Source organism: Schistocerca americana, chromosome 2 (assembly GCF_021461395.2).
Source record: "Schistocerca americana isolate TAMUIC-IGC-003095 chromosome 2, iqSchAmer2.1, whole genome shotgun sequence".
NCBI lineage: Eukaryota > Metazoa > Arthropoda > Insecta > Orthoptera > Acrididae > Schistocerca > Schistocerca americana.
Genome location: NC_060120.1, coordinates 602,904,064 through 602,929,316, shown reverse-complemented (window position 1 = coordinate 602,929,316; position 25,253 = coordinate 602,904,064). Strand labels below are relative to the sequence as shown.

The window sequence follows — 25,253 nt, the reverse complement described above, 5'->3', positions numbered from 1 at the left end:
TCATCAAAAGCTACAGCACGTATGCCATTAAACAGTCTTCTGACTGGTTTGATGCGGCCCGCCACGAATTCCTCTCCTGTGCCAACTTCTTCATCTCAAAGTAGCACTTGCAACCTAGAATGATGAAATGTGGCAAGAAGAAAGGTTTCACAGTACAAGTACAAGAAAAAATCCGGAAACTGTTAATTTGTAGTTGTATCACACGATAAATATTTTTTGACTTTTTTTATCCGTCAGTTAAGATCCTTTTTTCTGGACTAGTTTGATGTATCAAGTTGAAAATTATGCCACATACTAATATCTATGGTCCCTTGGGTTGTAAAAATTCTAACCTTCTAAGTCGATGCAATCAAAACATACAGCCATTATATCACATGTTTTGATACTGGAAAAGTCACTCATCAAAACTTATAGGTTGCTTGCCCTTAGCATAGAGACAAGAAATTTGGCAAAAAGCAAGGTTTCACAGTACAAGTAAAGTAAAGAAAAACGAAAATTGCTAATCTGTAAATTAACACAAGAAAAGAATATACACGTGGCTGACATCGTATGGCAATTTGGGTGTGACCGTGAGTGATGCTCGGAAGGCAAAATGGTAAGGCGTGCGCTCGAGATAAGCAGGAAATCCGGATTCGAGCCCCGATCCGGCACAAATTTTCATTGTCATCATTCAGTTATACAGCTGATGGAACTCCATATTCGCAACAGCTAATACCTTACACGTATGACTGAAACTGAGACCATATTTTTTAATCTACTTGTATATTACACATCTTTCCCCACAGCATTCACTAATTTTGCTGTTAATTTCTAACATCTTGCATCATGTTAACATTGTCGAACACCTTTCTAGGTCGACAAATCATGTAAACTTGTCCTGATTTTTGCTAAGCCTTGCTTTCATTATCAGGGGTGCAACGCCAGAACCTCCTATACTGTGTCTTTACCATCCTAAAGTCAAACTGATGGTCATCTAACAGATCCTCAGTTCTCTTTTCCAGTCTTCTGTATATTATTCTTCTCAGCAACCTGGATGCATCAGCTGCTAAGCTGATTGTGTGATAATTTTCGCACTTGTCGCCTCTTGCAGTCTTCGGAATAGTGTGGGTGATGTTTTTCCGAAAGTCAGCAGTTTGGATGCGTGAGCTGTTAAGCTGATTGGGTGATAGTATTGACACTTATTGCAGAATTCTCATCAAGAAAAACTGCAAACATGAGTAACTTAAAAGGAGATATTCTCGGTGTAGCGAAGCAGATTAAATCACTTAATAAAGGCAAGGCCTCCGGTCAGGATTCAAAAAATGATTCAAATGGTTCTGAGCACTATGGGACTCAACATCTATGGTCATAAGCCCCCTTGAACTCAGAACTACTTAAACCTAACTAACCTAAGGACATCACACAACACCCAGTCATCACGAGGCAGAGAAAATCCCTGACCCCGCCGGGACCGGTCAGGATTATATACCACTCAGGTTCCTTTCAGAGTATGCTGATACAAGATATCCATACTTTGCAATCGCATACAGCCGCTCGCTCGTCGAAGATCGTTACCGAAACACTGAAAAGTCGAAAAAAGGAAACAGGAGTAATCCGCTGAGTTGCAGATCTTCATTGCTAACGTCGATTTGTAGTAGTTTTTTGGAACATATGCTGACCTCGAACATTACGAATACCTCGAAGAAAACGATTCATTGACAAACAGCTAACAACGATTCAGAAAATATAGTTCTGAACACTACTAGCTCTTTATTCTCACGAAGTTACGAGTGCTGCTGACAGTGAATGTCAAATTGATTCCATATTTTCAGAAATTGATTCCAGATTTCCAGAAAACGTTTGACACCGTTCCTCAGAAGTTACTTCTAATCAAATTGCGTACTTGTGGAGTATCGTCTAAGTTGTGTGAGCAGATACGTGATTTCGTGTTAGAAAGATAATAGTTCGTAGTAACTGACAGTAATATAAGTGTTCCCCGAGGAAGTATTATACGCCCTGCACTGTTCCTGCTGATTATAAACTATCTAGGAGACAATCTGGGCTACTTAGATTGCTTGCACATGATGCTGACATTGACGCTCTTACAAAGTCATCAGATAGTCGAAACCAATTCTAAAATTATTTAGACAAGGCGTCTGTATGGTGCGAAAAGTGGAAATTGACTCTAAATAATGGAAATGTGGAGTCATCCACATGAGTACTAAAAGAAACGGTTACACGGTAAATCACAAAAATATAAATACTGTAAATTCAGCTTAATACTCAGGGATTACAACTACAAATAACTTAAATTGGAACGATTACTTAGAGTGTGTTGTGGTGAAAGCAAAGCAAAGACTACGGTTTATTGGCAGAACACATCTACTAAAGAGATTGCTTACACTACACTTGTCCGCCTACTTCTGGAGTATTGTTGTGTTGCACTGCATATGTTAGGATTGACGGAGCACATCGAAGAAGTCCAAAGAAGAGCAGTTCGTTTTGTATTATCGGAAAGTAGGGAAGAGAGTACTGTGGATGTGATATGCGAGCCGACCTGAGTGGCCGTGCGGTTCTAGGCGCTACAGTCTGGAACCGAGCGACCGCTACGGTCGCAGGGTCAAATCCTGCCTCGGGCATGGATGTGTATGATGTCCTTAGGTTAGTTAGGTTTAATTAGTTCTAAGTTCTAGGCGACTGATAACCTCAGACGTTAAGTCGCATAGTGCTCAGAGCCATTTGAACCATTTTATGATATGCGAACTAGTGTGCCTATCATTGAAACGAAGGCGTTTTTTGCTGCGGCAGGATCTTCTCATGAAATTTCAATCACCAACTTTCTCTTCCGATTGCCAAAATGTTTTGTTGGTGCCCGCCTACTTAGAGAGAAATGACCGTCATAATAAAATAAATCAGAGCGCGCACGGAAAGACTGAAGTGCTGGGTTTTCCCGAGCGCTGTTCGAGCGTGAAACTGCATAGAAACAGCTTGAAGGGTGCTTGATGAGCCTTCTGCCAGGCAATTCATTGTATACTGCAGAGTAATCATGTAGATGTATCTGCCTTTGCTGTCTTCGAAAGCGTGTAGATAATGTATTTTCTCGATTTTGATGGTAGGTCATGATTCTACACAGAAACTTAAGTAGTTATTTGGTTTCCACTTCTCCGATGACTTTTGTTTTTACCGTGTTTCTTGCAAGCACAAATGAATCTGCATTTCGAGAACAGACACTGCACTGAACAAGCCAAACTGCAATTTACGTCTGTTTGATGCCCAGCGCGACCGGGATCTGCACTTAGAGGGGTTGGATGTCTACATAGTTGGGTAGCGTGTGATTTCGTCGACCTCGGTTCGGCGAGTTGCCCGAACAGCCAGCGGCGGCCGCCTTCCGCAGGACCCGCGCCCGACTTCCGCGCCGCCTGGAAATTCGCGGCGCCTGACGCGCGGCGGCCGCCGAGATTCGCGTGCAATACCTGTGACGTCACTCGGGGCGGCGGCGGCGTCATAGCGTCGCGAGAGGCAGCGGCCAGTAGCACGCGGGCCGCCACATCGCGAGCACGCGACCTGCACTCTGCCACGCCGAGGTGAGCCGCCGCCGCGCCAGCCTCCCCACTCTGTCCGGCACGCCCTCTGAACATCAGAGCACCCTGGCACTTTCCTCCCAGTATGGCCCTGTAGCTTCATTGCCATAGCTGTAATGTTTCATTCTCTTTCGACGAAACTGAAAAGCTCCGGATTTTTACGTTTGCAGCAGAGATGACGTTGTCAATTTACACTATGTTTCGACAGTTAGCTTTTTCCTTGAGGTGTCTCGACTAGTTTGGACTCCTCACGGTTTCTGAGCTACTATGCCGCACGCTCCCTTTCATACATCGATTGATTGTCGGTTTCGATAATAGCGTTTCGGTGTAAGTGTGCTCCTCAGTCATCTCCCTTCAACGTAGTGATTTGATTTATCACTTGCTTGTTGTGCTCTTGCAGTTCGAAAACGTCTGTGATAAAGCTCTGCATGCCATTCTCTTCGTCTGTGGATAGTAACTGAAACCTACTTCCTTACTGTAGGTCTAATTCTGCTTTTTTTTTTTTTTTTTTTTTTTTTCCCCGACGCTTACCTCCATTACCGATTAAATAGTCGTGAAGATTCACGATGTGCCTTACGAACATATCCTTCTTTTAGTCAAATTGTACATAAAAAGTGCAGCTCGTTTTGTATTATCACGTAATAGGGGAGAGAGTGTGGCAGATATGATACGCGAGTTGGGATGGAAGTCATTAAAGCAAAGACGTTTTTCGTCGCGGCGAGATCTATTTACGAAATTTCAGTCACCAACTTTCTCTTCCGAATGCGAAAATATTTTGTTGAGCCCAACCTACATAGGTAGGAATGATCATCAAAATAAAATAAGATAAGTCAGAGCTCGAACAGAAAGGTTTAGGTGTTCGTTTTTCCCGCGCGCTGTTCGGGAGTGGAATGGTAGAGAGATAGTATGATTGTGGTTCGATGAACCCTCTGCCAAGCACTTAAATGTGAATTGCAGAGTAATCATGTAAATGTAGATGTAGATGTAAAGATCTTTTCTCACCGAAATGGTTCCGTGCCACCTCATTCATTATCTAGTCGTACCTTCACCATTCTTCTGTAAAGCCACAGCTCCAAAGCTTCTATGCTCTTCTTGTATTTACTGTTTATCATTCACGTTTCACTTCCGCCCATGGCTGTACTCCAGAAAAATATCTTCGAAAAAAGTTTCTAACACTTGCTTTTACATACTTCTATTTTTCAGGAAAGTTTTCCTTGCTACTGCGAGTATGCTTTTTATACCCTATTTAGTTCTGCCATCGTCAGTCATTTTGCTGCCAAATAGCAAATCTCATCTACTACCTTCAGTATCTCATAACCTAATCTAATCCCGTCAGGATCATTTATTTGACTTAATTCTTCTATATCCCGCCATCGTTGTTTTCATCTGATAACGGCTTTTCAAAACACTACAAGATGCTTTGACTAGATCTCTCTAGCTCTTAACGGTCCGTGACACCATCACGATGTTATCGGCATACCTTAAAGTTTAGCTCCCATGAACTTCGCTCCTTGCTAAGTGAACAGACTGAATGAATTAAAGCACAGGCTACAAACCTGTCCAAGTCCCTTCTCAACTACTGCTTCCGCTTCATGTCCTTTGCGTCTTATAACCTCTGTGTAATATCTGTATTTACTACCTTCAGGATTTCAGATAGTGTAAATCCAGCCAGAATTGTCAAAAATTTTATTGAAAACTACAATTCCCGTAACACTTCTAAGAAAGATCGTAGGGTAAGCATTGTTTTGTGTATTCCCCAGGACACAAACTGATCTTGCTCAGGGTCAGCTTCTATCGGTCTTTCCTTTCTCTTGTAAGTAATAATTAATGTTATCACTCTGATACTTCTTAAATTGATGGTTAGGTAGTACTCAAATATATCAGAAGCTGCCTCCTTCAGTACTAGGGTTATTACAGTGTTCTTTAAGTTTGAGGCTATTCCGCCTGTCTCATAATTGACCGCCAGATTTCTCAACTACGTAAATTAAAACCTCCATCCATACGAATTAGCTTAGCCTACTGTCTAATTAATTACTCGCTCCCAGAAGTTCGGTGCCTGCTAGACGAACCTGGCGTCTTAGTATATAATATGACGCACACAGGTGAGGCCACACTCAGCCTCACCGCTGTTAGCCCCAGAAGGCAGAGTTACAGACGGCAGCGCACAGCTTGTTCAGTTGCGCTCAGCAATTTAAGAAGACAACTCGGAAAGTTCTAGAAGCGTTGTACGATAACACCAAAATTAACTCGGTGGCAAGAACCGAAACTTTGGAAATTATCCTGTATAGCCCAAGGTGTCTTTCTCGTGCCGCCAGTCCTTTATTTTCTGCTGTCCTTCTAGTAAAGGATGGCAAACACCTAACGATTGCTGTATGCCAGTAATGCTAAGATTAATCAACCTTGAAGCCATTTATTAAATGCACATATACTAGACAAAACACTTTTCAGGAACTTTAAAATACCGAATTATCAGTGACCTGTTTCAGTACTTTATACAATAGAATGCAAATTACAATAAAATTAAGAGAAACAAGTGAATACATTCCTCAAGTCTGACTCGATTCACACTCCACACATAGTTTTAATCTTTCAGAAACTTTAAGAATTAAGTTTCACTTTCGATTTCTTCCTTAATGCACTTGTAGGTTGCTTTCTTTTGTAATTACAGCCACATGATGCCGTTTTTCGATTTTACAATTTACTATTATAAACACTTGTATCCTGATTTTGTTTGAGATTTGCTTTTCGGGTGAAACTTTTATGTTCTCGATGTTTTATAGGCCATAACGAATGAAAGTACTACAACCTCTCTTTTGTGCTATAAATAAAGTAAAGTATTCATCTCGTAACGTGAAAATACATTCAAATATCAGCTAGAGTACAAAGGAGCTGCTCATCCCTAAAGTGAACAGGACATAAAAAGAATTCGTGCGACACATAAACCAAAAAGTCACACGAATTATAAATAGACGATCTCAGGGTCTAATGATCGGATTTGTATGAAAAAATTTCATTTTACATGGAAAACAGCAAGGCCTTTAAAGCTAAATTACCAATATTTCGGCTTTCAATCCAATTTCATATTTATTTTTCCTTGGTCGCTTTTGTCACGAAGATAGTTTACGAGCTGCAAGCATATAAGTAAACGTCCACGTTAGTGGACAACATGCATTTCAAAATGGAAACCTACTAGCCTCTCGGAGTTACTCCTAGTTTGGCATAAAATGGAAATATAGTTGAAATGCCAATGCATAATGGCACTGAAGGTCACGGTACAAATTGATTATCTTATCGTAGCGTCTGCTTATCGTTTTGAGCAATGAACGCAGACATGTAGCAAAAGGATATAGAAATTCGATGACATTATCAGTACCCGCCCCTCATTTCTCTGAATTTCCTGTTTTCATTCATCCTTCCCCATAAACACTGGTGCATTCTTCTATCTGGAACCACAAGCAATGAACGAAGAGGTTCAGTGTTCAGTTATTCTTTACGTCATGATACAACCTTATTTTTTTAAAAAAATATTCAAGGTACAGTGTGTTACTAAACCAATCACGTTTGCCACATGTATCAATAAATGTTATGCTTTTCTCAAAATTTCACTCGCATGATATTAAATTGCTGGCTGATAGCAAATCACTACTTAGATGCTTACAGAATGTCACAGTGGACTACATGCTGTTCACAGATAGGCTTGTTGAACAAAAACATCCTACGACTTAACTGTACTTGGTACTATCACGTTAAGCCTGAAACAAAGTAGCAAGAGTATTTGCACTCAGTAAATGGACTACACGCTATCATTTGAAACTCGTAATCTAGATCCATAACAGCATAGCTTCACTAATGCAACTGACGCTGAGGGTTGCGTCAGTTCACGCTGAGGGTGGCGTCACCTCCTTGATCTTCCCCATTAGTTACTTCTATAGGCTCTTCCCGTCGGTGTGTTATTCCAACAGTCCATTACAGTCGCTTCCCACAATTTCAATTTAGTGTTCACGGCAGAGTGGAGAAACTTCTGTTCTTTGTGTAGTTGAATCTGTGATGACAGAAGGTGACAAGTTCAAATTGTTTTCTGGACCAGTACTCAAAACCGAATACTCGTTTCAGGCGCACAACACTCCTTCCAGCGCGCCATTCGAGTAAGACTTATCGACAGAAGGAAAAATGAAATTAGATTGGTTTCCAGAATGGATTTTCACTCTGCAGTGGAGTGTCCGCTGATATGAAACTTCCTGGCAAATTAAGGTTATCTACCGGACCGGTCCTCGAACCTGAGAAGTTTCATATCAGCGCACACTCAGCTGCAGAATGTAAATTCAGTTTGGACACAATCCCCCAGGTTGTGCCTAAGCCATGTCTCCACAATATTCTTTCTTCCAGGAGTGTTAGACCCGGAAGATTGGTGGGAAACTTCTGTGAAGTTCAGAAGCTAGGAGATCTGCTGGCAGAAGGAAATTTGTGAGGACGGATCATGAATTATGCTCGGGAAGCTCAGTTGGTAGCACCTGTACGGAAGGCAAATGTCCCAGGTTCGAGTCGCGATCCGGGACACAGCTTTAAACTGCCAGTAAGTTTCAAATCAGATTAATTTTTAACGTCCCGTCGACAACGACATTGTTAGAAACGCAACACAGACTCGGATTGGGGAAGATATCATAAGAACCATCCCAAAATTTATCTTGAGGATGCTATGGAAGACATGAAACATCTAAACATGCACTGGCGGACTGTATTTTGGAGCGCCGTCCTGCCGAATGCTGGCCCTGTGCCGTGCCGCTGCATGACCTCGCTCGCCGACAGACGGCTGCAAGCTGTACGTTCAAATAACATATTCGAGTTCGGCTCTCTGTAGGCCGCACAATTTTAGTTTACATCTCATTAATACAAAAGGTACATAGATTTTCCGCATCATTCATTCTTTATTTTAAACTCCAACACACGCTTTGATGACCATTCCATCGTCAAAATGAATGTCTTTAACATTGATGAACACTGTTTAAAATATTTCTGTCGCATTCTGAAGTTTGCTATTGATTTAATGACTCCTTCCACACTTTCAAATGACGTGCTAATCTTGTCGTCGCTGCAAATAAAAACCACATTCATCCTTTTCGACGTAGTAATACATATTCTGTTTTACTGCCTTTTAAATTTTCCCCTCTGCTGTCCTCCCCAATGCCAAGTACCCACGAGTGTCTTGGGAGATGACTCTCTAACCCCCCCTCCCCTCCATCTTCTCTCTAAGGCTACCCAAATGTTTTCCTTACTTATTCTTTCTAGTACATTTTTATTATGTTTTCATCTATTTTACTGTTTCAGTTTCTGCTTCTTTTTTCCTACTTCTCTCATGGTTGATATTTTGTTTCATTCCGTGGTGAGGAGGAAAATTAATAGTTTTATCAGTCATCAAAGGCTATTATTTAGCTAGCTAAATATGATTAATTTGTAAATATTTATATACTTCTGCTTTCCGTGGCAAGATGCTGGAAATTCATGAACTGTAGATGAACCATTCAGAGAGCACTTGAACCGACAAGGAAAAGCCAAGGTGAACTTACATAGCAAGAGCCAATCGAGAAAGAGACCTCATTCCTTCTCCCAGATGCCGATCCAGTGCCTCAGACACTATGTCATCACGCTCGGTACAAAGCTAATACACTCAGAGCACACAATTTCAGAAACTTCATCAGTTCCATATCATTAATCTCCTTTCTATTACTTTCAAGTTGTTTCCACTCTCCTTCGTTTACCGCCAGGCCAAATTATGTGTTAGTTGGTTTATCCGCTAAATCCATTCCTTCTAAGTTCTAATTTCGCCTGCAAGGGCTATTCAGTTAGCACCTTGGGCATTGAGAAGCCGCTTTAGGTGTATTTAATCTTTTTATTACCAAATCACAACCGACTTTCTGGCTCTGAAAACCACATCCTCAGGCGACATCCGTATAACAATGAATCATGAAAGGGTAACAGGCCTTAAAACACCCGTCAAAAGAAATAAAAAATTAAAAAATAGTTTTAAAACCAGTGAAACAGAGAAAATTTTACTCACGTAACTGAGTCATAATAAATAATAACCCGGAACATGGAACCCAACGTTCGTTCTCAGACTAAACCAATAAGCTGCTAAATGGTGATACATCAATGAATCAAAATCACCGGACCTAGGGATCCAAAAAAAAAATGGTTCAAATGGCTCTGAGCACTATGCGACTTAACTTCTGAGGTCATCAGTCGCCTAGAACTTAGAACTAATTAAAGCTAACCAATCTAAGGACATCACACACATCCATGCCCGAGGCAGGATGCGAACCTGCGACCGTAGCTGTCACGCGGTTCCAGACTGAAGCGCCTTTAACCGCACGGCCTTAGGGATCCAAGTCCAAAACATTTGGTGGATCCTACGCACATTACATCACGGTAATCTACTGGTAACATGACGATGCACAAAAAAACCTTGCAAAGACCTTGTGAGAGGCCACATTTTCTGCTATATACTTAGCGCTTTTGTCGTTCGTATATGTTACTTCCTTTATTCCCGCAATGTATTTTCCTTTTGTTACTTAATTGCTAGTTGGGTAGACAACCCATCTTACAAGTCTCTGAGTTGAACATTTGTTTTTTGTTTCATTTTTTAGATCACACGCTGGACTTTTAGAGATATTGCAGGTTCTCGTCTGTTTCTTCAGTTTATCCACGTTCTACTGAAGATTATTTCCCGCCGCGCCGACTGGCCGCGCAGTTTAAGGCGTCATGTCACGGTTTGCGCGGCCCCTCCCGCTGGAGGTCCGAGTCCTCCCCCAGGCATGGGTGTCTGTGTTGTTCTTACCTTAAGCTAGTTTATGTAGGTTAGGGACCTATGACCTCAGCAGTTTGGTCACTTAGGAATTCACACATATTTAAACATGATTTCCGTTCTTCCGTTTATTATTGAAGAAAAAAATTATCAGTCATGAGATTTGAAGCTTATCTATAGCTATCACAAATATCAAATCGTGGTTTCATTGACTGTATAGTGGTAAACATAGGTGAACTGTTATTGCCTCTGATACACAACGGAGTTGTCTCTTTCGGTTTTCTATTGTCATTCGTGTAACCAGGATTTTCAAACATTATAGCTTTACTGTCAATAAAATTCTTCATGGCTGTTGTCCGCATTGTCAGTATATAAAATTGTATGACGATTCGGCCACTTGCAATAGTGTCCGAAACGTCGGGTAATTTTGTATACTGGCAATGCGGTCAACAGCGCGGAAGAATTTTATTGGCAGTGACAACTGCCACGGAAGCCTACGCTTATATTACAGCTTTATTGCCTTCGTATAGATGTCAACACGTAGCTGGTTTGGTACTCCACGAAACCTACCTCTTGACTTCTATTTTTCTCAGTATAACGAAAACCACATTTTGAATCTAAAGCACTTCCTGAGACATAAAAGTCGAGTCCAGATAAAACGACTCATTACAGCACATTTCTCGGTTGTGCAAGAGGAATTTTCTGTTTGATGCATATGCCATTCTGAATTAAGCCTGAATTAATCTAGTAAAACCTCAAGAAACCTAAAGTAGGGTGGTAGGAAAGACATTTGTACCCCTCTCCAGTAGAAAGCTCAAAACAGCATGCCATCTCACCCAGAACGAAGTTTACGCAAAGAGCATTTTATTAAATTCTGCAAGTCATGTCAAGCGTCCTCTCCGCATAATTTCGATATGGAGACTGAGAAAGACGCTCACTATAATTTATATAATCGTGACTTCAAAAATCCTTCTCGTGTTGAGGAAAAGCAGCTCACAAAAAGCGATACTATATATTCACGTTGTAATTAATTCACAAGACTTAATAAATTGTATGCGAATCTCCTGTATCTGTGTCATTAAGTTGAGCATGTGCGTCTATACGTGCTTGTGGGCACCCAACACAACGCGTTATTGGCTTGTTGTAAGATTCACATATACCTGCGCACAGTTAGAAGGCAGTTCTAAGATAGATGAAGTTCAATTTCAGCTCCTGTACTTACCATTTGCAATCTGAAACTGAGCACTTCAATGATGTGAAACTTCCTATACAGGAATCATTATTTTTGCAATGAAAGGTAATAAGTTCCACGTTCAGTAAAGTATAACACAGTTCGCTGTAGTTAACACCAGTTGTCTCCAAACATCAGGATACAATTTAAAATGTTGAAATAGAATTTTGTTCACGTTTCACATGATGACCACATTATCCACAGTCTGAAGTCTCTGCTAATACCATTTGTTGGGAGACATATCTCATAACATGTTATTTTTTGTCTGGATGTGTTTACACTGTTTTTATCGTTGGTGCCCTGCAGTTCCGGGTTAGCCACCTGTGCACCGATGTCGTGGGTTAAATCCCAAACCTCTCCGCCGTGTCTCATGGAATGAGGGCACGTGACGCTGTCGGTGCCCATCCATTCATCAGTTGTCGACGTTAAGCTCGGAGGCGGCTTTAGCGCTCGTCGAGAAGAACAAACGGCACGGTGACAACGGGTGTCATTCGTTACAAGATAGTCACAATACCGACCATCAACAAGCGAAGTATTTTCAACAGTCCGTTTTAGATCTCCTTGAAATAAGCTACGTACATGTTGTATTTGTTTCTTATTCTTTAGCTTAACTTTTCCATACATGAGAATAAAGAGCACTTTGATAGGCTATAGTGTTTCAGTTTTCATTTGCCTCGTGTAGAAAAACTGAACGAAACAATACAGTGGTTACGACAATGAACTCGCTGTACGGAGGAGAACGGTTCAGACCTCCGGCCGGTCGTTCAGGTGTAGCCTTTCCACGCGTGGCAGCTGGCAAAAAGGTTCTTTTCACACGGACACGGTCGATTTTCTTACCCATCCTTGTTCAATCCCAGTTACTACCCAGTCTTAAACTATCTCGTCGTCGACAGAACATTACATCCTAACCTTCCACTTTGTGTACAGATGTACTTCGCTCGAAGTGCAACACAGTTCAGTCTATCCTCACTTTTTGCTTGTCCAAAACACATAAATTTGACAAATCTTACACAGTTCTCAAGAAAACAATGGTACACCTCCCCTACCAGGACAATGACAAGAGAATAGTGTGGTCCAAAATGCACTGTTGCGCTTCCACAAACATTCAGAAGTTGAATCTCTGTGTTGTGATTACATTCTTATTGGTGATTTCCCACATTGCAGCCGTTCTTGCTATTTAACACAAGAATAGAGTCGTGGAAGAATTACAAAATTCAATATAAAATTAAAATAAGGGTGTGTTTAAGAAATTCACAGCTTGCCTTCCCGAAATAATTACATTTCCCTAATATTGTTTCAGTAACCAGGTGAATTAGTTTTCAGAGAAGTGACAAGGAATAAGAAGTAACAGCAACACTGGGCATGGGACGTTTCCAAGTATTATTAACGATACCTGACAGTGTGTCGAGGATGAAGAAAACAATGCCAACGTTCATCCAGCAGTTATTTTAATGCTTTTCGAGAATTATAGGCTACATGCCAGTAATGGGTTTCATCCTCGCCATTCTCTTCCTTTTACGCTCATTCGTAACAATACAAACGTAACAATACACTGTACAAGCATTCTGCACGTTCATGCACAATACACAGATTCACACTCGAAACAGGGCGATTAGGGGAAGAGAGGAACACTACTTCATTATTTCGGTATGTATCATGAAATCATCAAAAAGACTGGCGACTTTGTTTGGATTCGAACCAGAGTATAACAACAATAAGAAATTGAAGTTCCGAAACAAAGAAAAGAAAGTATTGTAATTTGCAAAGAGTAAATCCTGTCGGTGGAGTGGTTAACGTACTGGGTCCAAATTCAGCAGGAGTACAGTTCAAAATACATCCACATTCTGGTTAAGGAAATTCTGTATCCCGGCTCTTATTAAGATCCCACAGTAGTCATAGATGACCGACCTACAACTCAGCCACTAAGCCTTTCCAGATCCATACTCTTATGACTTTTGCTTATGTTCCGTGTTTTCTCTAAATTATTGAATTCTTGAAATTAACCACGGGCGATTTCCTTCCCCGGCGTTGCCGAAATGAGGTCCTTTCTTTAGTTGGTCACTGACCTTCAGAAAACACACGCACAGTGAGCCACACGTAATCCTACACGAGCTGCTTGTTTAGCTAGGTGCCTTCATAAACGAAAGACAACAAACGAAACCGGACAACGGCAGACATCGCGTAGTCACGCAACCTTGAGAACCAGAGTGGAGCTGAGGTGTGTACCAGGTGTGCCCAACGCGCGCCAAATTCCGTACGTACAGGACGTTATCTCCAGGGAGGGGCACTCCTTGTCGAGGGACTCCTTGCGGGAAGACCTGTTGAAAGTTGAAACTTGGACGTCTGATTCTTCAGTGGAGCAGTACAAAGATCTGCGAAGTCAGCAGCCAGGAAGAAACGTAGTATCCACCCGCACGTTTTGATTTGCGTGTGTCCGTGCTTCATCCTTGCGACCTTTCGACACATATATGCAACCCTTGTGTCAATCCATGAATCATTGCAGCACAGTTTTGAGTCATCTTGTTGCCCTTAGATATAACATCAAGCAATTCTTGAACAGTATAATTTAAATTACCACCTTTTCTAGAGATGCAATTTTTTGAAATTGTTTCATTGTGTCATGACAGCCGTTTGCGTACAACGTGTGTTAAAAGACAGTGCTTTTTCCTATAATAACGACAGTCTGATATCCAAGGTATTTCGGAGTCCCTTCGTGTATTGGGTTTCCATCACTTATCTGTGAGAAAGTTCGTATTACTGACGTAATCGAAAAAATATTCTTCGTACCATGAGAATAAAACTGATTTTAGTGGAGTTGCTACTATTTAGATACCACGTACTAGCTGCAAATTTCAACCTGAGCTGAGCTCGTGAAAGGGTCGAAGAACGGATTCCGACACACACAGGCCTTGATAGTACACTGCAAAATACCGTAATAATCTGCCTAATGCGCAGCTCGTAACACTGGATCTCAACGCTAGAGTATCTGCTGAAACACTGGAGTCTGATTGCGCGTCATATTCAGAGTGATCCACGTTTGTGGTGCTCAAATCACATCACATTTCTTCTTGGTGCACACCAAATCTGAATAAGGCGACCAAGTTTAGTGTTGTCGATGGGAAGAGGATACCAAGGTACGAACGGAAAACAAAGAAAAACTCTACAGTCAGGTTGGAGATCTCCCAACGATCCCTGTCACATGAATTTATTTTTAAGGAAGAGAAACGTTAGTGATACGTTTCGAGCACTCTTGATATCCACATACCTAACCTCACACTGACACGCCTATAATCTAATACTCCGAAGGGGTGTATTCGAATTAAATGAGGCATATGGATTCAAAAACAACGTCGCAGATATTGTGATACAGGCTTTCTCCTGTGAAGAAAAATAGAGCTACATAGCGTATAGCGAGTTGTTAAGGAAACAACGAGTCACCGTGATTTTATCTCGCTCTCAGCCTCACCCAACTCTCACCAGCTCTCATCGAACTTCCTGTGTTCATGCGTCCGTGCGTGGTGTGTGTGTGTGTGTGTGTGTGTGTGTGTGTGTGTGTGTGTGTGTGTGTGAGTGCATACGTGTTTGTACATATGTATCTGTGTGTAAGGATGGGGATTTTTGGGGGCGGGGCGGCAGGCGTGGGGCGGCGAGCAAGGGGGCGGGGGATGCAGATTCCTCTGAGCAGCAGTCGACAGCAGAAGCTCCCAGCTGACTATTTGACGTCCTACTTCCTAAAGTGTTACGTCTAATAACGAAGTACAAGAATTCAACAGCACTGTGTTATGTGTTCATATAAGCGATCAGAACTGAGAATTATAACTAAAAACAGGACATCTTTCAGTGAAGTAAACTAGATTGTTAATGTGATTCTAAGTTGTTGATAAGCAGAAGCCATGATCAACAGGTTGAGATGTCAAAGGAAACCGAGTCGGCAATATAAGCAAGGTGTCGTTTCTGGATTTCCTTTGTCCTGAATGGTCTTTGAAAAGCGTAATTGCAGACCCCTCATAGCGTACGTTCTTCCAATTACACTGAACCATTTTGATTTGTGTGTTATCTGTACTTCAACTTAGTTACCACGCTATTCAAAATATTCGTTTCCTTACTAGACCAATGCTACGATCTATCTAGGAGAAACGGGTGCCATGCCTAATTATCGACAATCTGGTAGCGGTGCCGAGCGTCATGATATGCTCTGATTTAAAGACTGAACACGTACTACTTCAGTGATCCGAAGATATGGAGATCAGTGACTTCCAAATGGGGAGCGGAAAGAGAAAGTCTGCCAGTAGCGCAAAATTAAGTGACCAGACACTTGTGTATGAGACAGGAAATAAAACAGAAAAGAGGGAATCAAATGCCGAAATGTTGAATTCTGTCTTCTCCGCGGATGTAGAGGGAATTGGCCACTAAACATAAACAGCTGTGTTGGCCCTGCCCTGTGGTGCCATCGGAGGATCTGAGATGAATGCTTTGGCACCTCTGCAGCCTCTGGCGCCGCCTGGGATCTCTTATGCTACCGCGCCTCTAGATTCACACGTCTCAGCTGGTCGCTAGTTGCCTGACAGCGGGGTCGTGAGTCTCTGGGAGGGAGGCTAAAGTGGGTGTCGACAGCCAGGCTGCCCTGTTACGCCTCGAAAACAGGTTTTAGGTGGTTCCAACTGCTGAAAGTACAACTGAGCCAGCACGGGTTGTCTCGCCTGTTGGGAATGGGGCCGATTTTCCTGCGCTCCGGACAGGAACAGAGGTGGGAAATCTTGCCACTGGGAGTTCCAATGTTAGGCAGGTAATGGAGCCCTTAGTGTAAATAGTGGACTGGACTCCAAAGAAGGCCACTGTCCACTCTACTTGCTTATCAGGGATGTTGTCTGATGTGTGGAGGAGGCTCCACCGGCAAGGATTGAACGCACTGGGTGCACCTGGCTGCAAATCGTGGCTCACGTCGCCACGAGTGGCTCCTGCCCCCTGGGTTGAGGCCATCTTCAGTTTATACAGCGGCTAGGTCATTTGGTAAAGAGAGATTGCTCGCGGGGTGCATGCAGAGCTACCGTTTTGTAATATCGTTATCAGAACAGATCGTGGTCCAATGGTTTGTAGAGTGGAAGGTATGAACCGAAGGCGCTTACAATTCAGTGACGATCTTGCATGCCGATTTCTCGACCTCCGCTGACGGGTGGAGAAATGCCGGGAGCTCCCTTTATAGGTCAGGTGTGCTGCAGGAAGCCTGACGATTTTCGGGCAAGCAGAATAAAGCACGTAATCCTCGACGGAGATAAGTCTTCCGACGTAAAAGCAACGACGAGCATACACCAAGCGAGTATTATAGAGCCATTACTTTTCACAATACATGTAAATGACCTATTAGATGAGATCTGACGTTCCATTAGGCATTTCGCAGACGAGGCTGTTGTATACAGAGAAGTTGCTATGCTGCAAAACTGAATTGCAGGATGACGTGCAGAGGATCGAATCGTGATGCAGCGAGTGGCAATTAACCCTCAAAATAAGAAAATGTAATGAATTGTGACTACAGAAAGACCCTTTATGTGTGATCACACGATTGCAAAACAGTCACTGCAAGCTTCATAAAATATCTAGGAACATGCGTGTGGAGCGATTTGACCTGGAATCGCGGTGAGGCTGACACCAGACTAAGATTCACAGGAGAATCTTCAGAAATGTAGTCCATCATTAAAGTAAGTAGCTTACAAAAAAAATGGCTCTGAGCACTATGGGACTTAACATCTGTGGTCATCAGTCCAATAGAACTCAGAACTACTTAAACCTAACTAACCTAAAGACATCACACACATCCATGCCCGAGGCAGGAATCGAACCTGCGACCGTAGTGGTCGCGCGGTTCCAGACTGAAGCGCCTAGAACCGCACGGCCACTCCGGCCGGCCTAAATAGCTTACAAAATACTCGTTCGGCCAGTACTTGAATATTACTCATCTGGTAGATGAAGAGCAGCATGTTAGGTTACAGGTTCATTTAGTATGCGCCAAAGCATCACGGTGATCCTCATCTAACTCCAGTAGGATTCACTGCAAGAGAGGCGTTTGGCTGCCTTCTCTACTGTTAATATTCCGAGAGCGTACTTTCTTAGAGGAGTCAACCAATATAGTGCTTCCTCCTAGGAACATCTCACAAAAACATCAATAAGACAAAAATAGAGGTATTTGACGCTTAGTATCAGCATGTCTGACTGCCATGCACCAGTCTGCCGGCTCGGAGATTTTCTTCGTACGGGGACTGGGTATTGTCGTGATCATCACTTAAACATCATCATCGACACGCAGGTCATCCTATGTAGCATCAACTGAAAAGACTTGCAACTCGGCTGCCGATCCATCAACCACATACGATCTTTTTTTTTCCCCCTCAGAGGGTGGAGCCCGCACGGAGGCGTCCCGCGAACCGTCCACGGTTGGAACAGGAAAAGGGGAAGTACAGTGATAAACTACGTACCCTTCGCCGCACATCGTAAGATGGCTTGCGGAGTATAGATAAGAAAATTCGTTTCACAATGGAAAATCAAGGGATGTTGCCAACATTCTATGCCGCATCGCTGCTAAGATGATACAGAAATTAGCGCTAACAGTGATAAAATGTTGCTTTAACTGCCAAACCTGAACATCGCCCCAAGGTTGGTGGTGTTACTATGATATTCTATATAGTATTTTCAATGGTTTAGCTTTACTCTTAACCGTAATTTTCCGCAGATCACTCGAATAATGATGTGGTGATGTGTTCTGTGTGATTGGAAGGCAGCATAAGTCATACAAACTTACAAAGAAGGCTCCACAGAACTGCTGGCCTACGTCACACATTCTTGTTTGTTACAGAGTACGTGAAAAAAACATATTCTGAATTCAAACATTACGATCTAATAAAAATAAAAATTTTGTTCTCCATGGAAATCAGGATAGGTTCCGAATTCATCGAGCGTCCTAAGTTCAACTAGTGCCCTTAACACATGATATCCTCAGTTAGTCAGTGCTAAAAGCTTTTAATTCAGTACCATATCGACTCCTAGAGAAAATATTTTCCTGTACGATATGTAACCTGTTTGGCGACAGGCTCGGACTTCTTCCAACAGTTTAGGCCACCACTTTTTCCAGGATCGACAATCGTCTACAGATACTGAATTACACTCCTGGAAATTGAAAAAAGAACACATTGACACCGGTGTGTCAGACCCACCATACTTGCTCCGGACACTGCGAGAGGGCTGTACAAGCAATGATCACACGTACGGCACAGCGGACACACCAGGAACCGCGGTGTTGGCCGTCGAATGGCGCTAGCTGCGCAGCATTTGTGCACCGCCGCCGTCAGTGTCAGCCAGTTTGCCGTGGCATACGGAGCTCCATCGCAGTCTTTAACACTGGTAGCATGCCGCGACAGCGTGGACGTGAACCGTATGTGCAGTTGACGGACTTTGAGCGAGGGCGTATAGTGGGCATGCGGGAGGCCGGGTGGACGTACCGCCGAATTGCTCAACACGTGGGGCGTGAGGTCTCCACAGTACATCGACGTTGTCGCCAGTGGTCGGCGGAAGGTGCACGTGCCCGTCGACCTGGGACCGGACCGCAGCGACGCACGGATGCACGCCAAGACCGTAGGATCCTACGTAGTGCCGTAGGGGACCGCACCGCCACTTCCCAGCAAATTAGGGACACTGTTGCTCCTGGGGTATCGGCGAGGACCATTCGCAACCGTCTCCATGAAGCTGGGCTACGGTCCCGCACACCGTTAGGCCGTCTTCCGCTCACGCCCCAACATCGTGCAGCCCGCCTCCAGTGGTGTCGCGACAGGCGTGAATGGAGGGACGAATGGAGACGTGTCGTCTTCAGCGATGAGAGTCGCTTCTGCCTTGGTGCCACTGATGGTCGTACGCGTGTTTGGCGCCGTGCAGGTGAGCGCCACAATCAGGACTGCATACGACCGAGGCACACAGGGCCAACACCCGGCATCATGGTGTGGGGAGCGATCTCCTACACTGGCCGTACACCACTGGTGATCGTCGAGGGGACACTGAATAGTACATCCAAACCGTCATCGAACCCATCGTTCTACCATTCCTAGACCGGCAAGGGAACTTGCTGTTCCAACAGGACAGTGCACGTCCGCATGTATCCCGTGCCACCCAACGTGCTCTAGAAGGTGTAAGTCAACTACCCTGGCCAGCAAGATCTCCGGATCTGTCCCCCATTGAGCATGTTTGGGACTGGATGAAGCGTCGTCTCACGCGGTCTGTACGTCCAGCACGAACGCTGGTCCAACTGAGGCGCCAGGTGCAAATGGCATGGCAAGCCGTTCCACAGGACTACATCTAGCATCTCTACGATCGTCTCCATGGGAGAATAGCAGCCTGCATTGCTGCGAAAGGTGGATATACACTGTACTAGTGCCGACATTGTGCATGCTCTGTTGCCTGTGTCTATGTGCCTGTGGTTCTGTCAGTGTGATCATGTGATGTATCTGACCCCAGGAATGTGTCAATAAAGTTTCCCCTTCCTGGGACAATGAATTCACGGTGTTCTTATTTCAATTTCCAGGAGTGTAATATCTTGTGTGCCCCACTGATGTTTAAGAGGACCGTTGCTGTTCATGTTATTCATTAATGACACAGCGAATAGTATTAGTAGCGATTTCACGCTTTTCACAGATGATTCAGATATCTATGAGCAAATTCAGTCAGCTAAAATTTATGTTGATGTTCATTATGGTCTCTCAAAAATATCAAACTAGTGTAAAGACTGAAACTAGCTCTTAATGTAGAGAAATGCAAAGCTGTATAGCTCGTCAAAGCATTGTACCTTTTGACTACGAAATTAATGAATCCCAAAATAATTACTTAGGTCGTGAAAATATCTATTAATAACAACATTTAGAGGTATAAACTGTAATGACCATTGAACTGTGAATTGGAGATTTAAGGCACAGGGTTCAGTCCTCCTTCGCTTGGCAGTTGGTGCCGGTGCTGGTGGTGTGTTTCCACCACGACAGAACACGTATGAAACTTACGACACAGCCATGTGTAGTGCCACAGCAAGGCTATGAGAGGTCCTCGGTGACAGCAGAGAGAAGTCTGTTGTGTGCAAAAGTAAGTGGCAGAAACTTGCATCCAGCACCGGGGGTGGTGGGCAGCAGCTGTAGGACAAGATTTTGCATGCAGCGCCTGGCTATGCACGGTGCGCCGTTCTGGAGTACCTGCTTCAGGGTTGGCTGATGGAAGACCGTAACAGCAGCCACGTGCGTATGAAGGACGGGACAGCCATTGTTGTCGCGGGAACTGGAAGCTAAGTGAGATGTGAACCGTATGCAATGAACACTACAAAACGAAAACACACACATGTTGAATACAAATGCAGAGTGAAAGTGACGTATGGGATGTGTTGAATCAAAGGTGGGAGGAAGATCGTGGGAAATATGCTAACTGGAGCATGGAGCATGGAGACTAATGGACCACACAAATGGGTTAACAACGCTGTAAACCACCACCGAAAATTTTGTGCAAATGAAAGAAGCGAAAAGCGCAAGGCAATAAAAAAATTGCCTTCAATTAGTTGCATACCTCCACGAACATATGTTTAACGTTTGTGCATTGCAGACAAGATTTACTTCTTCGAAGAAAATCTTTATTGAGTGTTGTCATTATTTTATTTGCGTCTGACAGTGTGTGTATGTGTGTGTCCTACGATTTGACGACCCATCAGCGTCAGTGCGTGAGTAAGAACACCTGTTTTCGTACGATCAAAATTTGTAATGGTAAGATGGAGATTATAATAACTTATCTATTGCGACAGCAAATTATCCTAAACACGATTGATACGCCAGTAATTTCTTCCATCCGGGACACCTTTTCCATGATTTTAATGATCATTCACTAGATCATTACTTCCCCCTGCCCTCAGCATGAAGCAACAGTGTCACTAGTGGGACAAAGGAACCAGAGCCTGTGACACAATGTCAGTCTCTCGTAGAATTCTCAAGCGGCCGAAGAATGACTGTAGGATACGCCATTATCTGTTCAATACATTGAAACTGCTGCGTGTGGGAATACAATATGGAAACAGGAAAAACACAACACATTATCATGCTTACTACGTTATAAGAAAACCGTTGGCATTCAAAACATTCTGGGGGTTCTGTATGGTTTTCAAGTCAATGTTACACCATTTTAACTATAAAATAGTGGCAAGTGCAAGTATTCATGATAGAGGTGGATAGCGATCACACACCCTTCTCTCCAAAATGGATCACAAAGACTCAATAATACTGATATCTGGTGACTGCGTTGGCCGCGGAAGACGCGAAAGTTCATCCTCGTGTTCACAAAACAAATCCTGGATAATGCGAGCTGTTCGAGCAGACACACTGTCGTCTTGAAACATAGCTTCACCATTTGGGAATAAAAATTTTATCATGGGATGGACCTGATCAGTCAGAATGCTCACACAGTCCTTGACAGTAATGCGACCATGCAGAGGAGCCACGAGTCCCATGGAATACCACGCTATTGCTGCCCCAATCAGCATCGGACTCCCCCTACGTTTCCCTTCAGGCAGCAAGGAGTCTGCATCGATGTCTTAGGGCAGCGTACGCCAGACGAATACTCGGCGAGAAGTTGGAAACCGTGTGAAATAAGACTCATCTGTCCAAATGATTTCCTTCCATTGCTCCATAGTCCATGTTTTTTGACTCCGGCACCACGTTTTCCTGTTACGAACATTTGCGTCACCGATGTGTGGTTTCCGAATTCCAGCGAATTCCAGCCACCGGGCTGTTTTGGTGCTGACGTGGTTCTTGAATGCGACATTCACCCTACCAGTGATTTTTGCAGTTGTGCTCAACTTATTAAGTCCTCTTCAATGACCTCTGCCACGATCACTTAACACACACTTCCTTCCGCGTTGTGACTTAGAGGATGATGTTTTTCCGCTTTCCCTGTAAACCTTCGATAAGATGCCTCTTGAAACAACAAACAACAAGCACTTCGGCTGCTTCTTCCCTGTAAATCTTCCATAAGATGCCTCTTGAAACAACAAACAACAAGCACTTCGGATGCTTCACCAACAAATTCCACATGTTGTAATTCACTAGCTCCGGCATAAGTCACTCACGACTACAAAGAATTCTGTTCCGATCACGACTGACGTTTGCAACATATTGAGGACATCGCACTGGTCCCACCCGTGGTCAAATACAAAATCGCCACCAGCGAGCTTAGCTGGTACGTATGTGCAATGATGTCCAGGTATGCACTTCTCGTGGTGTTGCCGTATATTTGTCCAATCCCTGTATATCTTACAGCTGTTGCCATACAGCACTTAGTAACTTAGTGGCTCTGAGCACTATGGGACTCAACTGCTGAGGTCATTAGTCCCCTAGAACTTAGAACTAGTTAAACCTAACTAACCTAAGGACATCACACACATCCATGCCCGAGGCAGGATTCGAACCTGCGACCGTAGCGGTCTCGCGGTTCCAGACTGCACCGCCAGAACCGCGCGGCCATTTCGGCCGGCAGTAACTTAGTGACGTGACTTAACAATTAATGCCTTCATTCGCATCCGGCAAAAGTGAGATTCAAATCCCAGTATTGCCACCCAGATTTAGGGTTTCCGTGCTTCCCTTCATCATACGTTCCACAGAATGATAGAATGGTTTCCTTGAGAAAGACGTCGCTTGTTGTCTGGGACATCCTTGTGCAAGCTGATCGAAGTTCTACTATTATTATTCTTATTATTATCGAGCAGTGCTCCCACTCCAATTCGCTTTATTTAATCTTTTTGAACTAGGCCATATGACGCTGTTAATTATGATCCGACATGTGAATGAAAACGCTAAGTTCATTGCTCCTCTTAGAGAAGCAGACAATGTTTCAGCACGGGTAGCATCGTATTTCATAGTTTTATTTTCATATTCGTTCATAATAAAAGCAACTAAGAGCAACTTTGGATATATTTATTACTTATAGTGATGTAGCAGTACAATAAAACATCGAAAAGTTGGAGGAAGATAAGAACAAATCAGTACCAATTTGTCGAGAGAATAAAGTGAGATTTCCACACACACTCATCACTCTGTGCATTGAGTACAATGGATCAGTTGGCCACTCATTTCTTAGTCCTTTGTCAGTTCTTAACACATCTAAGAGCAGTATGGAATTGTCGAACTGTCTAGTCTGCTGTCTACCCTGCTCACTAATATATATATATATATATATATATATATATATATATATATATATATAGGGTGTTTCAAAAATGACCGGTATATTTGAAACGGCAATAAAAACTAAACGAGCAGCGATAGAAATACACCGTTTGTTGCAATATGCTTGGGACAACAGTACATTTTCAGGCAGACAAACTTTCGAAATTACAGTAGTTACAATTTTCAACAACAGATGGCGCTGCGGTCTGGGAAACTCTATAGTACGATATTTTCCACATATCCACCATGCGTAGCAATAATATGGCGTAGTCTCTGAATGAAATTACCCGAAACCTTTGACAACGTGTCTGGCGGAATGGCTTCACATGCAGATGAGATGTACTGCTTCAGCTGTTCAATTGTTTCTGGATTCTGGCGGTACACCTGGTCTTTCAAGTGTCCCCACAGAAAGAAGTCACAGGGGTTCATGTCTGGCGAATAGGGAGGCCAATCCACGCCGCCTCCTGTATGTTTCGGATAGCCCAAAGCAATCACACTATCATCGAAATATTCATTCAGGAAATTAAAGACGTCGGCCATGCGATGTGGCCGGGCACCATCTTGCATAAACCACGAGGTGTTCGCAGTGTCGTCTAAGGCAGTTTGTACCGCCACAAATTCACGAAGAATGTCCAGATAGCGTGATGCAGTAATCGTTTCGGATCTGAAAAATGGGCCAATGATTCCTTTGGAAGAAATGGCGGCCCAGACCAGTACTTTTTGAGGATGCAGGGACGATGGGACTGCAACATGGGGCTTTTCGGTTCCCCATATGCGCCAGTTCTGTTTATTGACGAAGCCGTTCAGGTAAAAATAAGCTTCGTCAGTAAACCAAATGCTGCCCACATGCATATCGCCGTCATCAATCCTGTGCACTATATCGTTAGCGAATGCCGTGTTTGAATTTTGTATGGATAGAGGTGTAAACTCTGGCGCATGAGATGATACGTGGACGTTGGCGTCATTTGGACCGCAGCTGCAACACGGCGAACGGAAACCCGAGGCCGCTGTTGGATCACCTGCTGCACTACCTGCGCGTTGCCCTCTGTGGTTGCCGTACGCGGTCGCCCTACCTTTCCAGCACGTTCATCCGTCACGTTCCCAGTCCGTTGAAATTTTTCAAACAGATCCTTTATTGTATCGCTTTTCGGTCCTTTAGTTACATTAAACCTCCGTTGAAAACTTCGTCTTGTTGCAACAACACTGTGTTCTAGGCGGTGGAATTCCAACACCAGAAAAATCCTCTGTTCTAAGGAATAAACCATGTTGTCTACAGCACACTTGCACGTTGTGAACAGCACACGCTTACAGCAGAAAGACGACGTACAGAATGGCGCACCCACAGACTGCGTTGTCTTCTATATCTTTCACATCACTTGCAGCGCCATCTGTTGTTGAAAAATGTAACTGCTGTAATTTCGAAAGTTTGTCCGCCT

The 25,253-nt window shown here is 43.4% G+C and overlaps 1 protein-coding gene across 1 annotated transcript in view; it reads left to right on the top strand.

The window, feature by feature from the left end:
- Positions 1 to 3,521: 3,521 nt before the first annotated feature.
- LOC124596416 (esterase FE4-like) overlaps positions 3,522 to 25,253 on the top strand; it is a 388,758-nt gene continuing 367,026 nt past the window's right edge. The window contains exon 1 of the mRNA XM_047135545.1: positions 3,522 to 3,563. The gene's annotated coding sequence lies outside the window, so the exon portion shown is untranslated. The remainder of the gene's footprint in view (positions 3,564 to 25,253) is intronic.